The 13,504-nt window shown below is 40.8% G+C and overlaps 2 long non-coding RNA genes across 2 annotated transcripts; both read left to right on the top strand.

Moving 5' to 3' along the window:
* Positions 1-579: 579 nt before the first annotated feature.
* Positions 580-1,252, top strand: LOC117186239. The gene is made up of 2 exons (XR_004471364.1): positions 580-752; positions 813-1,252. It is a non-coding gene; the product is annotated as an uncharacterized LOC117186239 (long non-coding RNA).
* Positions 1,253-7,053: 5,801 nt separating this feature from the next.
* On the top strand, positions 7,054-7,775 carry LOC117186238. Its single transcript, XR_004471363.1, has 3 exons — positions 7,054-7,073; positions 7,130-7,275; positions 7,336-7,775. It is a non-coding gene; the product is annotated as an uncharacterized LOC117186238 (long non-coding RNA).
* The last annotated feature ends 5,729 nt before the right edge of the window (positions 7,776-13,504 follow it).

Raw genomic sequence — 13,504 nt, 5'->3', positions numbered from 1 at the left:
CTATCAGATTGCTGAATCTGGATCAGATCGGATCATTTTTGTAGCCAAAAGCAAGAAATCAATTTTCAGTGGCTACGCAGCACCCGACGTCACGCTCAGACTGATTTTCTGTCTCTCTCGCACGCACTCTTTGTCGTGTGGTTCAATATTAGCGGCGTCTGCCGCAGGAGAGCCATACTGACTTAGTATCGGGTATAACTGTAGAGTTGCGGTGTCCGCAGCAACTCACAACGTTCCACCTCGTTTTTTTAAAATTTCCGAATCGAGGAATGTAGACAGAGAGTTACTTTTACAATTATGGGATCACAATATTTCAGACAAAATTTAAGCTCCATGGCGAACCAAGTTTGAGCTAAGAAAAACTATTCCTAGTCAATACGGCATGAGAACCCAATTCTTGGCCTGCTTGATCTGCCCATTCCTTACAATATACCAAAATATACCCATCATGTGTTTTAGAGCCCCCTTTGGAATTCTGAAGCCGAAATTACCAACCCTTCTCTGGACAGACATGTTTTGTTGTGGGGATGTGCATTTTACCGAATATTCGGTATTTTAATATTTTATTATTCTTCTTATATAAGTTATATAACTGTTATTCCGCAGAACATCAATTTGCAAAGTACCCAGCTAGCACAATAGCAGCATCGAGTATAGCCGCTTCAATGCGTGGGCTAAAATGGCATCTTCGCACAGGCCATAGTCTTCCCTTTTTATTAGGTCTACTTACGGACTTAACCAGCATCGAACAAGTTTGTATAAGAAAGATTGAAGTCCAAGGCATTGACTAAATTTTATTTTTATATGAATAGGTTCAACTGCAAGAGTGTATGTTGCATATGGAGAACATTTTTGAAGAGCACAGTCGCAACCTGCAGCCGTTTTTTGTTGACATTCAACCTCCTAACTCTGCAAAAATGTACTGCCAGAGACGTAATCAGACTCATCCAAACCAGCAATATCATCAGCAGCGCCCGCAACGCATGAGGCAAATGCCAATACCCTCCCTAACATTTACTACTGCTGACACCAACGCTGATCAAAATTGCTTTAAGGCTACCCTACCCTATCGGACGCAAACATTTAAGATTCTAGGGCAGGCTAAAATTGAGTTACAAGACATAAAATTTTGAGAAAAGTATTTTTTGAGCTAGTATACTAAATATTAGTATTTAAATATATATTAGTTTCCTCCAAGTCTTTGTAAATTAAATTACACATAAAAAAGAAGAATACATAATAATTAACATTATTACATTTTTTTTTAAGTCTCCTTATACAAAACGGAATTTTCTTTATATTGCCTCTATACTTCGATTTTTGTTGTTTAACTAGCCGGCCCTGCCTCGTTTTGCTGTGGCGCTCATTGTGGTTGCACGGATAAGAAATGAGGACAACTCAGTTGATTGTTTCTTGATGGAGAATATAAAGAGTTTTGACCTGATCTCCGACTATGGCAATTTATTCTCCGCTAATACGGCTACTACGGCTAGTATTAAAAAAAATAAAATAGAAAATCCATTTTTTTCGGGAGCGTTTTCGTATAAACCTTCTCCTGGATAATTTAAACAGCTGAAAACCAAATTTAAGACCGGCTCAGTCATTCTCAATTTATGAAATCCCGTAAATTTTTTACTCCATTTATATATATATAACGATTTATTAGTATGGGTAATTATGTAACGAATTACATTTAATACAACGTATTGGTACAATAAATTATAATAAAATGCGCTGAACCGGACCGACTGTAAAACAATTGTTAAAAAATAGTTTCCTCTATACTACATATGCAGACACCAGAAGACCTGATCAAACTTTTCTCTGTACCAGATGAAAAAAACCAACATATTGGCAGTATTGGCTGTAAATGCGCAAAATTACAAGGACAATTGTCTTCCGACGCTTAAAAAATTTGTTGATAGGTATTATGCGAATGATAATACCTTCTGCTCATTATGCCAGAACAACTCTGAAGCCTCTTGGCCACTTTTTTTTTTGCTTGTTTTGGGTTCAGATCCTCCCATATATATGGGAATACCTTTGTTGGTTTTTCGGCAAATTCTTGGCGGAATTTCCAAATATCCGTATTCACAGGAAAAGCCGTATGTTTTATTGACGTGTAGACTAACCACATATAATCGCACAACTCGAAGCCGTTGGATAAACCTTTCTTTTCTAAGTGTTTTCCTTGACTGTTTTCACAACGTAGCATTTCTCATACCATGCGTCCGTTTTTTCAACGTTACACTGTTTATTTCTATCATTCTCGCAACATTGTGGGTTTTTTCAACATTTCTATGTTTATTTCAAACATTGTCGCAACTTTGTCACATCTGAAGAAGACTGAAGCCACTATCCTTGATCTGCTTCCAACTCATTTGTTAAGCACTTAACAAAGCATTGAGTTCGTGCCTAAGCTGCAAAACCTGCAAATGTGCCTCAGTTAAGGCCAGTTAAAAAGTTTTGGGAAAATTCGAAAACAAATATTTACAGAAAGGGATATAAGCCAAAAAACATCGACTGCTTAATATTAAAAATCAAGGTACCCGAAAATATAAGGAAGGCTTATCGCTATGGTCATGATTATTTTTTGTAAAAATAGCTTCTAGTCTAGTAAAAAACATGAAAAATTTAAGTTGGTCAGACTTACTTTTACCGGACAGACATTTTTTCTTTATGGACGTTGACATGCAATGACTGCATCTTAAAAGAGGCGATGCAATTACTGCACCGTCAGCCCTCCTCCGCCGCATTACGCGCGGTGCGTAGCCGAACCAAACGCGAACATGCAGGAAAGATAGTTGTAAGACTAATATTCGAGGAAAATTAGCACTACACTTATTAAGCAACTAAGCATGCATTTAAAATACAAATACAAATACCACTACAATTTCTAATTTCAAATTGTGTGAGTAACTTAGGTAGAGGGAATTATAATCCGAGCATAAGACCCTAAACGGTTCATGCAAGGAATAATTCGATCTACAAAGTGGAAGGAACAACGGTATAACATTTTTAGTTAGTCTAATAGGAATCGTGAAGTTTATGCGGCCCAACAGATCAGGGCTGTCTATGTAACCCCTGATCAAGTTGTGCACAAAAATCACACCAAGCATTTTCGTACGGCTAACTAAGGATGGGAGGTTTACTTATAGCAGTCTACTAGAGTAAGATGGGAGTCTCACACCCGTATCCCAGTTAAGGCCCCGCAGAGCAAAGAGTAAAGAGTTTTTCTGTACTGATTCTATACGGTCCTGGTGTACTTTGTACGAACTAGCGAGGTATAGAGAGTCTTTGTTATATAGGGGTCGTCAAATTCTTTTGACCACCTCTTTATAAACCAAAGTACGCCCATGGCCATATTTACCATTGTCGACATGTGTTCAGAATACTTTAGCTTGGCGTCTAATATAACACCAAGATCATCCACCACGGTAATTTTCTCAAGAGAACCACCACATAGGGCCAATTCCGGAATAACGTAGGTTGCGGCATTTAGTTGTAAGCCCGGCTTAGTCAGAGAGCGGATGGAAAAACTGCAGATCTTCTTTGACTGAGCGGACACGGCATTGAGAATGGAGACCTCAGGTCTCAGAACGTGGGACACTGCTGGTAGTCCCCAGTGTCACATGGAGAATGGAGGCTACCGCCGGAAGTCTGCACTTGAACGGCCAGTTGCGGCGTGTGAGAGACACTCGGGGGCTCGAGCTGATCGTTCAGTTTGGCAAGGCATTACGTGTAGACCGTGTAGCAGTCATCGTACATCCCTTGGACATCAGCTACCACCCTTTGGATCCGCTTCCGCCATCGCCACCGAACAGGCCTAGAACTCCGCGTCCACCTTTGCCCACAGGCTTTGGAGTTGATCTCGATGGACTTGGGAGAGCGAGCAGGTTGGAGTGCTAGCATCTGGAGCGTCGAGCTTCTGGTCAAAGCGGGTCAGTCTGCTTGCAGCGAAGGCAAACTTAGACCGTGTGAAATTGGCTGCCGATTGGTCCATAGTGCTCGGAACCGTAAGAGGGACTGCCGAGGGGAGCAACAAGACATCGAAAGCATATTCTCAACCCATAAAATACGAACTGTATAAACGTAACAATATTATGGAAATTGTAAAATGTGGCCGGAATGTGCAGATATAAATACTACGATCAATAAAAGTTTAACCAAGAGCGAAAATTGTGGACGAACAATAATATTGAGGCACGAGGTACCAATGTATAGAGTCGGTTGCAAACGGCAGTTCAAAAAAATATACCCTCGAAATGCGAGGTAGCGCGTTGCTTAACGTTCCATTAAGTTCATTCACATAAATATGTGCGGGGGATTCAAGTTCAAGATTATTAAGAAATAGCTACTGGATCACTTGGGTGTAACGTGTAGGTAGCGCGCCGGTTAAAACGGCGGTGGGAGCGTAACTAACTTATCTTAAGCGTTACGCTGCGGTGAACGCCGTGTGGATTGTGGATCTTCCGAGCGCACCGCCAAACTCGCGACATCGAGTTGGGACCGGACCGCACGGAGTTGGCACAGTGCGCGGCAATTATCTACTGATGCCCTGAACAAAAAATATTCCGAAAATATCGACGTTCTGCCATGTTTAGCTCAGTCACTGGATCTTAAACTCATCGAAATCTTATGGCCGAAGGTCAAAGGAATTCTACCAACTGCAAATCCGTCAACATGAACTAAGTTTTGGCAAGTGGCTTAAGAATTATTCAAATTATTGGCTCAAATCCTATTGAAACGTTGGCAGGATCTTACTGACCCATGCCAGGCTGGGGTAAAGCAGCTCATACAGAACATATAAAATAGGTTTTAATTTGAGTTTATTTTTTTGATTTTGTTCGAAAGCAACACTATTTCAATGAACAGCAGATATCTTGGGTAATTGTGTAAAGCCATGAAAAATAGAAGATGAATGTAAATGTAGTCGAAATTTTTTTTCTGCCATATTGAGTCAGTAAATTTTTATATCCAGTACTCTTAGAGTATAGGGGTATATTAGATAAGTGGTGAAAGTGGATATGTGAAACGTCCAGAAACCGTTTCCGACCCCATAATGTATATATATTCTTGATCAGCATCAAAAGCCAAGTCGATAGAGCCATATCTGTCTGTCCGTCCCTATGAGCGCCTAGTGCTCAGAGACTATAAGAGCTAGAGCAACGACATTTTGTATCCAGACTTCTGTGACATGTCACTGTTACAGGTATATTTCAAAACTTCGCCCCGCCCACTTCCGCCCCCAAAAGGTCGAAAATCTGTGGCATCCACAATTTCAAAGATACGAGAAAACGCAGAATCGTAGAAAATGATTATATCTTCTAGACTGCAGAATCTGATGAAAAAAATTTCATTCTCTTCGCTCTGTCTCTCTCTAACACACAGGTTTCATGGTCGGCTTTGCCTATTGCTAAAAGTGAGTTCCTAGATCTCAGGGACTATAAAAGCTAGAGCACCAAATTTTTGATCCACACTCCTGTGATATCGTACCTTGACGAGCTAGTTTCAAAATTTCGCCACACCCCCTTCCGCCCCCGCAAAGGACGAAAATCTGGGGCATCCACAAATCTCAGAGACTATTAAGGCTAGAGCAACCAAATTTGGTATCCACACTCCTGTTAGATGTCACTAAACAACGTATATCTCAAAATTTCGGCGTCTGCCGGAGTTAGTATCGGGTATAAATGTAGAGTTGCGGTCGCCACAGCACCTCACAACGAGCCCTTCCGTTTTTATACCCGATACTCAAAATGAGTATATATTCTTGATCAGCATCAATAGCCGAGTCGATTGAGCCCTGTCTGTCTGTCCGTCTGTCCGTCCGTCCGTCCGTCCGTCCCCTTCAGCGCCTAGTGCTCAAAGACTATAAGAGCTAGAGCAACGATGTTGTGGATCCAGACTTCTGTGATATGTCACTGCTACAAAAATATTTCAAAACTTCGCCCCGCCCACTTCCGCCCCCACAAAGGACGAAAATCTGTGGCATCCACATTTTTAAAGATACGATAAAACCAAAAACGCAGAATCGGTGAGGATGGCCATATCTTCTACAGTGCAAAATCTGAACCAGATCGTATAATGATTTTAGCCAGAATCAAGAAAACAATTTCATTCTTTCTCGCTCTGTCTCTCTCTAACACACAGGTTTCATGGTCGGTTTTGTCAATTGCAATATATGAGTTCAAGGATCTCAGAACCTATAAGAGCCAGAGCAACCAAATTTGTTATCCACACTCCTGTGATATCGGACCTTGACCGTTTCGTGTCCAAATTTCGCCACACCCCCTTCCGCCCCCGCAAAGGACGAAAATCTCGGGCATCCACAAATCTCAGAGACTATTAAGGCTAGAGTAACCAAATTTGGTATCCGCACTTCTGTTAGATCTCACTATAAAACGTATATCTCAGAATTTCGCCCCACCCCCTTCCGCCCCCACAAAAGACGAAAATCTGTTGCATCCACAATATTGCACATTTGAGAAAACTAAAAACGCAGAATCATAGATAATGACCATATCTATCAGATTGCTGAATCTGGATCAGATCGGATCATTTTTGTAGCCAAAAGCAAGAAATCAATTTTCAGTGGCTACGCAGCACCCGACGTCACGCTCAGACTGATTTTCTGTCTCTCTCGCACGCACTCTTTGTCGTGTGGTTCAATATTAGCGGCGTCTGCCGCAGGAGAGCCATACTGACTTAGTATCGGGTATAACTGTAGAGTTGCGGTGTCCGCAGCAACTCACAACGTTCCACCTCGTTTTTTTTAAATTTCCGAATCGAGGAATGTAGACAGAGAGTTACTTTTACAATTATGGGATCACAATATTTCAGACAAAATTTAAGCTCCATGGCGAACCAAGTTTGAGCTAAGAAAAACTATTCCTAGTCAATACGGCATGAGAACCCAATTCTTGGCCTGCTTGATCTGCCCATTCCTTACAATATACCAAAATATACCCATCATGTGTTTTTTAGCCCCCTTTGGAATTCTGAAGCCGAAATTACCAACCCTTCTCTGGACAGACATGTTTTGTTGTGGGGATGTGCATTTTACCGAATATTCGGTATTTTAATATTTTATTATTCTTCTTATATAAGTTATATAACAGTTATTCCGCAGAACATCAATTTGCAAAGTACCCAGCTAGCACAATAGCAGCATCGAGTATAGCCGCTTCAATGCGTGGGCTAAAATGGCATCTTCGCACAGGCCATAGTCTTCCCTTTTTATTAGGTCTACTTACGGACTTAACCAGCATCGAACAAGTTTGTATAAGAAAGATTGAAGTCCAAGGCATTGACTAAATTTTATTTTTATATGAATAGGTTCAACTGCAAGAGTGTATGTTGCATATGGAGAACATTTTTGAAGAGCACAGTCGCAACCTGCAGCCGTTTTTTGTTGACATTCAACCTCCTAACTCTGCAAAAATGTACTGCCAGAGACGTAATCAGACTCATCCAAACCAGCAATATCATCAGCAGCGCCCGCAACGCATGAGGCAAATGCCAATACCCTCCCTAACATTTACTACTGCTGACACCAACGCTGATCAAAATTGCTTTAAGGCTACCCTACCCTATCGGACGCAAACATTTAAGATTCTAGGGCAGGCTAAAAATGAGTTACAAGACATAAAATTTTGAGAAAAGTATTTTTTGAGCTAGTATACTAAATATTAGTATTTAAATATATATTAGTTTCCTCCAAGTCTTTGTAAATTAAATTACACATAAAAAAGAAGAATACATAATAATTAACATTATTACATTTTTTTTTAAGTCTCCTTATACAAAACGGAATTTTCTTTATATTGCCTCTATACTTCGATTTTTGTTGTTTAACTAGCCGGCCCTGCCTCGTTTTGCTGTGGCGCTCATTGTGGTTGCACGGATAAGAAATGAGGACAACTCAGTTGATTGTTTCTTGATGGAGAATATAAAGAGTTTTGACCTGATCTCCGACTATGGCAATTGATTCTCCGCTAATACGGCTACTACGGCTAGTATTAAAAAAAATAAAATAGAAAATCCATTTTTTTCGGGAGCGTTTTCGTATAAACCTTCTCCTGGATAATTTAAACAGCTGAAAACCAAATTTAAGACCGGCTCAGTCATTCTCAATTTATGAAATCCCGTAAATTTTTTACTCCATTTATATATATATAACGATTTATTAGTATGGGTAATTATGTAACGAATTACATTTAATACAACGTATTGGTACAATAAATTATAATAAAATGCGCTGAACCGGACCGACTGTAAAACAATTGTTAAAAAATAGTTTCCTCTATACTACATATGCAGACACCAGAAGACCTGATCAAACTTTTCTCTGTACCAGATGAAAAAAACCAACATATTGGCAGTATTGGCTGTAAATGCGCAAAATTACAAGGACAATTGTCTTCCGACGCTTAAAAAATTTGTTGATAGGTATTATGCGAATGATAATACCTTCTGCTCATTATGCCAGAACAACTCTGAAGCCTCTTGGCCACTTTTTTTTTTGCTTGTTTTGGGTTCAGATCCTCCCATATATATGGGAATACCTTTGTTGGTTTTTCGGCAAATTCTTGGCGGAATTTCCAAATATCCGTATTCACAGGAAAAGCCGTATGTTTTATTGACGTGTAGACTAACCACATATAATCGCACAACTCGAAGCCGTTGGATAAACCTTTCTTTTCTAAGTGTTTTCCTTGACTGTTTTCACAACGTAGCATTTCTCATACCATGCGTCCGTTTTTTCAACGTTACACTGTTTATTTCTATCATTCTCGCAACATTGTGGGTTTTTTCAACATTTCTATGTTTATTTCAAACATTGTCGCAACTTTGTCACATCTGAAGAAGACTGAAGCCACTATCCTTGATCTGCTTCCAACTCATTTGTTAAGCACTTAACAAAGCATTGAGTTCGTGCCTAAGCTGCAAAACCTGCAAATGTGCCTCAGTTAAGGCCAGTTAAAAAGTTTTGGGAAAATTCGAAAACAAATATTTACAGAAAGGGATATAAGCCAAAAAACATCGACTGCTTAATATTAAAAATCAAGGTACCCGAAAATATAAGGAAGGCTTATCGCTATGGTCATGATTATTTTTTGTAAAAATAGCTTCTAGTCTAGTAAAAAACATGAAAAATTTAAGTTGGTCAGACTTACTTTTACCGGACAGACATTTTTTCTTTATGGACGTTGACATGCAATGACTGCATCTTAAAAGAGGCGATGCAATTACTGCACCGTCAGCCCTCCTCCGCCGCATTACGCGCGGTGCGTAGCCGAACCAAACGCGAACATGCAGGAAAGATAGTTGTAAGACTAATATTCGAGGAAAATTAGCACTACACTTATTAAGCAACTAAGCATGCATTTAAAATACAAATACAAATACCACTACAATTTCTAATTTCAAATTGTGTGAGTAACTTAGGTAGAGGGAATTATAATCCGAGCATAAGACCCTAAACGGTTCATGCAAGGAATAATTCGATCTACAAAGTGGAAGGAACAACGGTATAACATTTTTAGTTAGTCTAATAGGAATCGTGAAGTTTATGCGGCCCAACAGATCAGGGCTGTCTATGTAACCCCTGATCAAGTTGTGCACAAAAATCACACCAAGCATTTTCGTACGGCTAACTAAGGATGGGAGGTTTACTTATAGCAGTCTACTAGAGTAAGATGGGAGTCTCACACCCGTATCCCAGTTAAGGCCCCGCAGAGCAAAGAGTAAAGAGTTTTTCTGTACTGATTCTATACGGTCCTGGTGTACTTTGTACGAACTAGCGAGGTATAGAGAGTCTTTGTTATATAGGGGTCGTCAAATTCTTTTGACCACCTCTTTATAAACCAAAGTACGCCCATGGCCATATTTACCATTGTCGACATGTGTTCAGAATACTTTAGCTTGGCGTCTAATATAACACCAAGATCATCCACCACGGTAATTTTCTCAAGAGAACCACCACATAGGGCCAATTCCGGAATAACGTAGGTTGCGGCATTTAGTTGTAAGCCCGGCTTAGTCAGAGAGCGGATGGAAAAACTGCAGATCTTCTTTGACTGAGCGGACACGGCATTGAGAATGGAGACCTCAGGTCTCAGAACGTGGGACACTGCTGGTAGTCCCCAGTGTCACATGGAGAATGGAGGCTACCGCCGGAAGTCTGCACTTGAACGGCCAGTTGCGGCGTGTGAGAGACACTCGGGGGCTCGAGCTGATCGTTCAGTTTGGCAAGGCATTACGTGTAGACCGTGTAGCAGTCATCGTACATCCCTTGGACATCAGCTACCACCCTTTGGATCCGCTTCCGCCATCGCCACCGAACAGGCCTAGAACTCCGCGTCCACCTTTGCCCACAGGCTTTGGAGTTGATCTCGATGGACTTGGGAGAGCGAGCAGGTTGGAGTGCTAGCATCTGGAGCGTCGAGCTTCTGGTCAAAGCGGGTCAGTCTGCTTGCAGCGAAGGCAAACTTAGACCGTGTGAAATTGGCTGCCGATTGGTCCATAGTGCTCGGAACCGTAAGAGGGACTGCCGAGGGGAGCAACAAGACATCGAAAGCATATTCTCAACCCATAAAATACGAACTGTATAAACGTAACAATATTATGGAAATTGTAAAATGTGGCCGGAATGTGCAGATATAAATACTACGATCAATAAAAGTTTAACCAAGAGCGAAAATTGTGGACGAACAATAATATTGAGGCACGAGGTACCAATGTATAGAGTCGGTTGCAAACGGCAGTTCAAAAAAATATACCCTCGAAATGCGAGGTAGCGCGTTGCTTAACGTTCCATTAAGTTCATTCACATAAATATGTGCGGGGGATTCAAGTTCAAGATTATTAAGAGTTGGCACAGTGCGCGGCAATTATCTACTGATGCCCTGAACAAAAAATATTCCGAAAATATCGACGTTCTGCCATGTTTAGCTCAGTCACTGGATCTTAAACTCATCGAAATCTTATGGCCGAAGGTCAAAGGAATTCTACCAACTGCAAATCCGTCAACATGAACTAAGTTTTGGCAAGTGGCTTAAGAATTATTCAAATTATTGGCTCAAATCCTATTGAAACGTTGGCAGGATCTTACTGACCCATGCCAGGCTGGGGTAAAGCAGCTCATACAGAACATATAAAATAGGTTTTAATTTGAGTTTATTTTTTTGATTTTGTTCGAAAGCAACACTATTTCAATGAACAGCAGATATCTTGGGTAATTGTGTAAAGCCATGAAAAATAGAAGATGAATGTAAATGTAGTCGAAATTTTTTTTCTGCCATATTGAGTCAGTAAATTTTTATATCCAGTACTCTTAGAGTATAGGGGTATATTAGATAAGTGGTGAAAGTGGATATGTGAAACGTCCAGAAACCGTTTCCGACCCCATAATGTATATATATTCTTGATCAGCATCAAAAGCCAAGTCGATAGAGCCATATCTGTCTGTCCGTCCCTATGAGCGCCTAGTGCTCAGAGACTATAAGAGCTAGAGCAACGACATTTTGTATCCAGACTTCTGTGACATGTCACTGTTACAGGTATATTTCAAAACTTCGCCCCACCCACTTCCGCCCCCAAAAAGGTCGAAAATCTGTGGCATCCACAATTTCAAAGATACGAGAAAACGCAGAATCGTAGAAAATAATTATATCTTCTAGACTGCAGAATCTGATGAAAAAAATTTCATTCTCTTCGCTCTGTCTCTCTCTAACACACAGGTTTCATGGTCGGCTTTGCCTATTGCTAAAAGTGAGTTCCTAGATCTCAGGGACTATAAAAGCTAGAGCACCAAATTTTTGATCCACACTCCTGTGATATCGTACCTTGACGAGCTAGTTTCAACATTTCGCCACACCCTCTTCCGCCCCCGCAAAGGACGAAAATCTGGGGCATCCACAAATCTCAGAGACTATTAAGGCTAGAGCAACCAAATTTGGTATCCACACTCCTGTTAGATGTCACTAAACAACGTATATCTCAAAATTTCGGCGTCTGCCGGAGTTAGTATCGGGTATAAATGTAGAGTTGCGGTCGCCACAGCACCTCACAACGAGCCCTTCCGTTTTTATACCCGATACTCAAAATGAGTATATATTCTTGATCAGCATCAATAGCCGAGTCGATTGAGCCCTGTCTGTCTGTCCGTCTGTCCGTCCGTCCGTCCGTCCCCTTCAGCGCCTAGTGCTCAAAGACTATAAGAGCTAGAGCAACGATGTTGTGGATCCAGACTTCTGTGATATGTCACTGCTACAAAAATATTTCAAAACTTCGCCCCGCCCACTTCCGCCCCCACAAAGGACGAAAATCTGTGGCATCCACATTTTTAAAGATACGATAAAACCAAAAACGCAGAATCGGTGAGGATGGCCATATCTTCTACAGTGCAAAATCTGAACCAGATCGTATAATGATTTTAGCCAGAATCAAGAAAACAATTTCATTCTTTCTCGCTCTGTCTCTCTCTAACACACAGGTTTCATGGTCGGTTTTGTCAATTGCAATATATGAGTTCAAGGATCTCAGAACCTATAAGAGCCAGAGCAACCAAATTTGTTATCCACACTCCTGTGATATCGGACCTTGACCGTTTCGTGTCCAAATTTCGCCACACCCCCTTCCGCCCCCGCAAAGGACGAAAATCTCGGGCATCCACAAATCTCAGAGACTATTAAGGCTAGAGTAACCAAATTTGGTATCCGCACTTCTGTTAGATCTCACTATAAAACGTATATCTCAGAATTTCGCCCCACCCCCTTCCGCCCCCACAAAAGACGAAAATCTGTTGCATCCACAATATTGCACATTTGAGAAAACTAAAAACGCAGAATCATAGATAATGACCATATCTATCAGATTGCTGAATCTGGATCAGATCGGATCATTTTTGTAGCCAAAAGCAAGAAATCAATTTTCAGTGGCTACGCAGCACCCGACGTCACGCTCAGACTGATTTTCTGTCTCTCTCGCACGCACTCTTTGTCGTGTGGTTCAATATTAGCGGCGTCTGCCGCAGGAGAGCCATACTGACTTAGTATCGGGTATAACTGTAGAGTTGCGGTGTCCGCAGCAACTCACAACGTTCCACCTCGTTTTTTTAAAATTTCCGAATCGAGGAATGTAGACAGACAATATTTCAGACAAAATTTAAGCTCCATGGCGAACCAAGTTTGAGCTAAGAAAAACTATTCCTAGTCAATACGGCATGAGAACCCAATTCTTGGCCTGCTTGATCTGCCCATTCCTTACAATATACCAAAATATACCCATCATGTGTTTTAGAGCCCCCTTTGGAATTCTGAAGCCGAAATTACCAACCCTTCTCTGGACAGACATGTTTTGTTGTGGGGATGTGCATTTTACCGAATATTCGGTATTTTAATATTTTATTATTCTTCTTATTATATATAACACTTATATAAGTTATATAACTGTTATTCCGCAGAACATCAATTTGCAAAGTACCAAGCTAGCACAATAGCAG

This window comes from Drosophila miranda, chromosome XR (assembly GCF_003369915.1).
Source record: "Drosophila miranda strain MSH22 chromosome XR, D.miranda_PacBio2.1, whole genome shotgun sequence".
NCBI lineage: Eukaryota > Metazoa > Arthropoda > Insecta > Diptera > Drosophilidae > Drosophila > Drosophila miranda.
The sequence above is the reverse complement of the archived record's forward strand: the minus strand, read 5'-3'. Positions and strand labels throughout refer to the sequence as shown.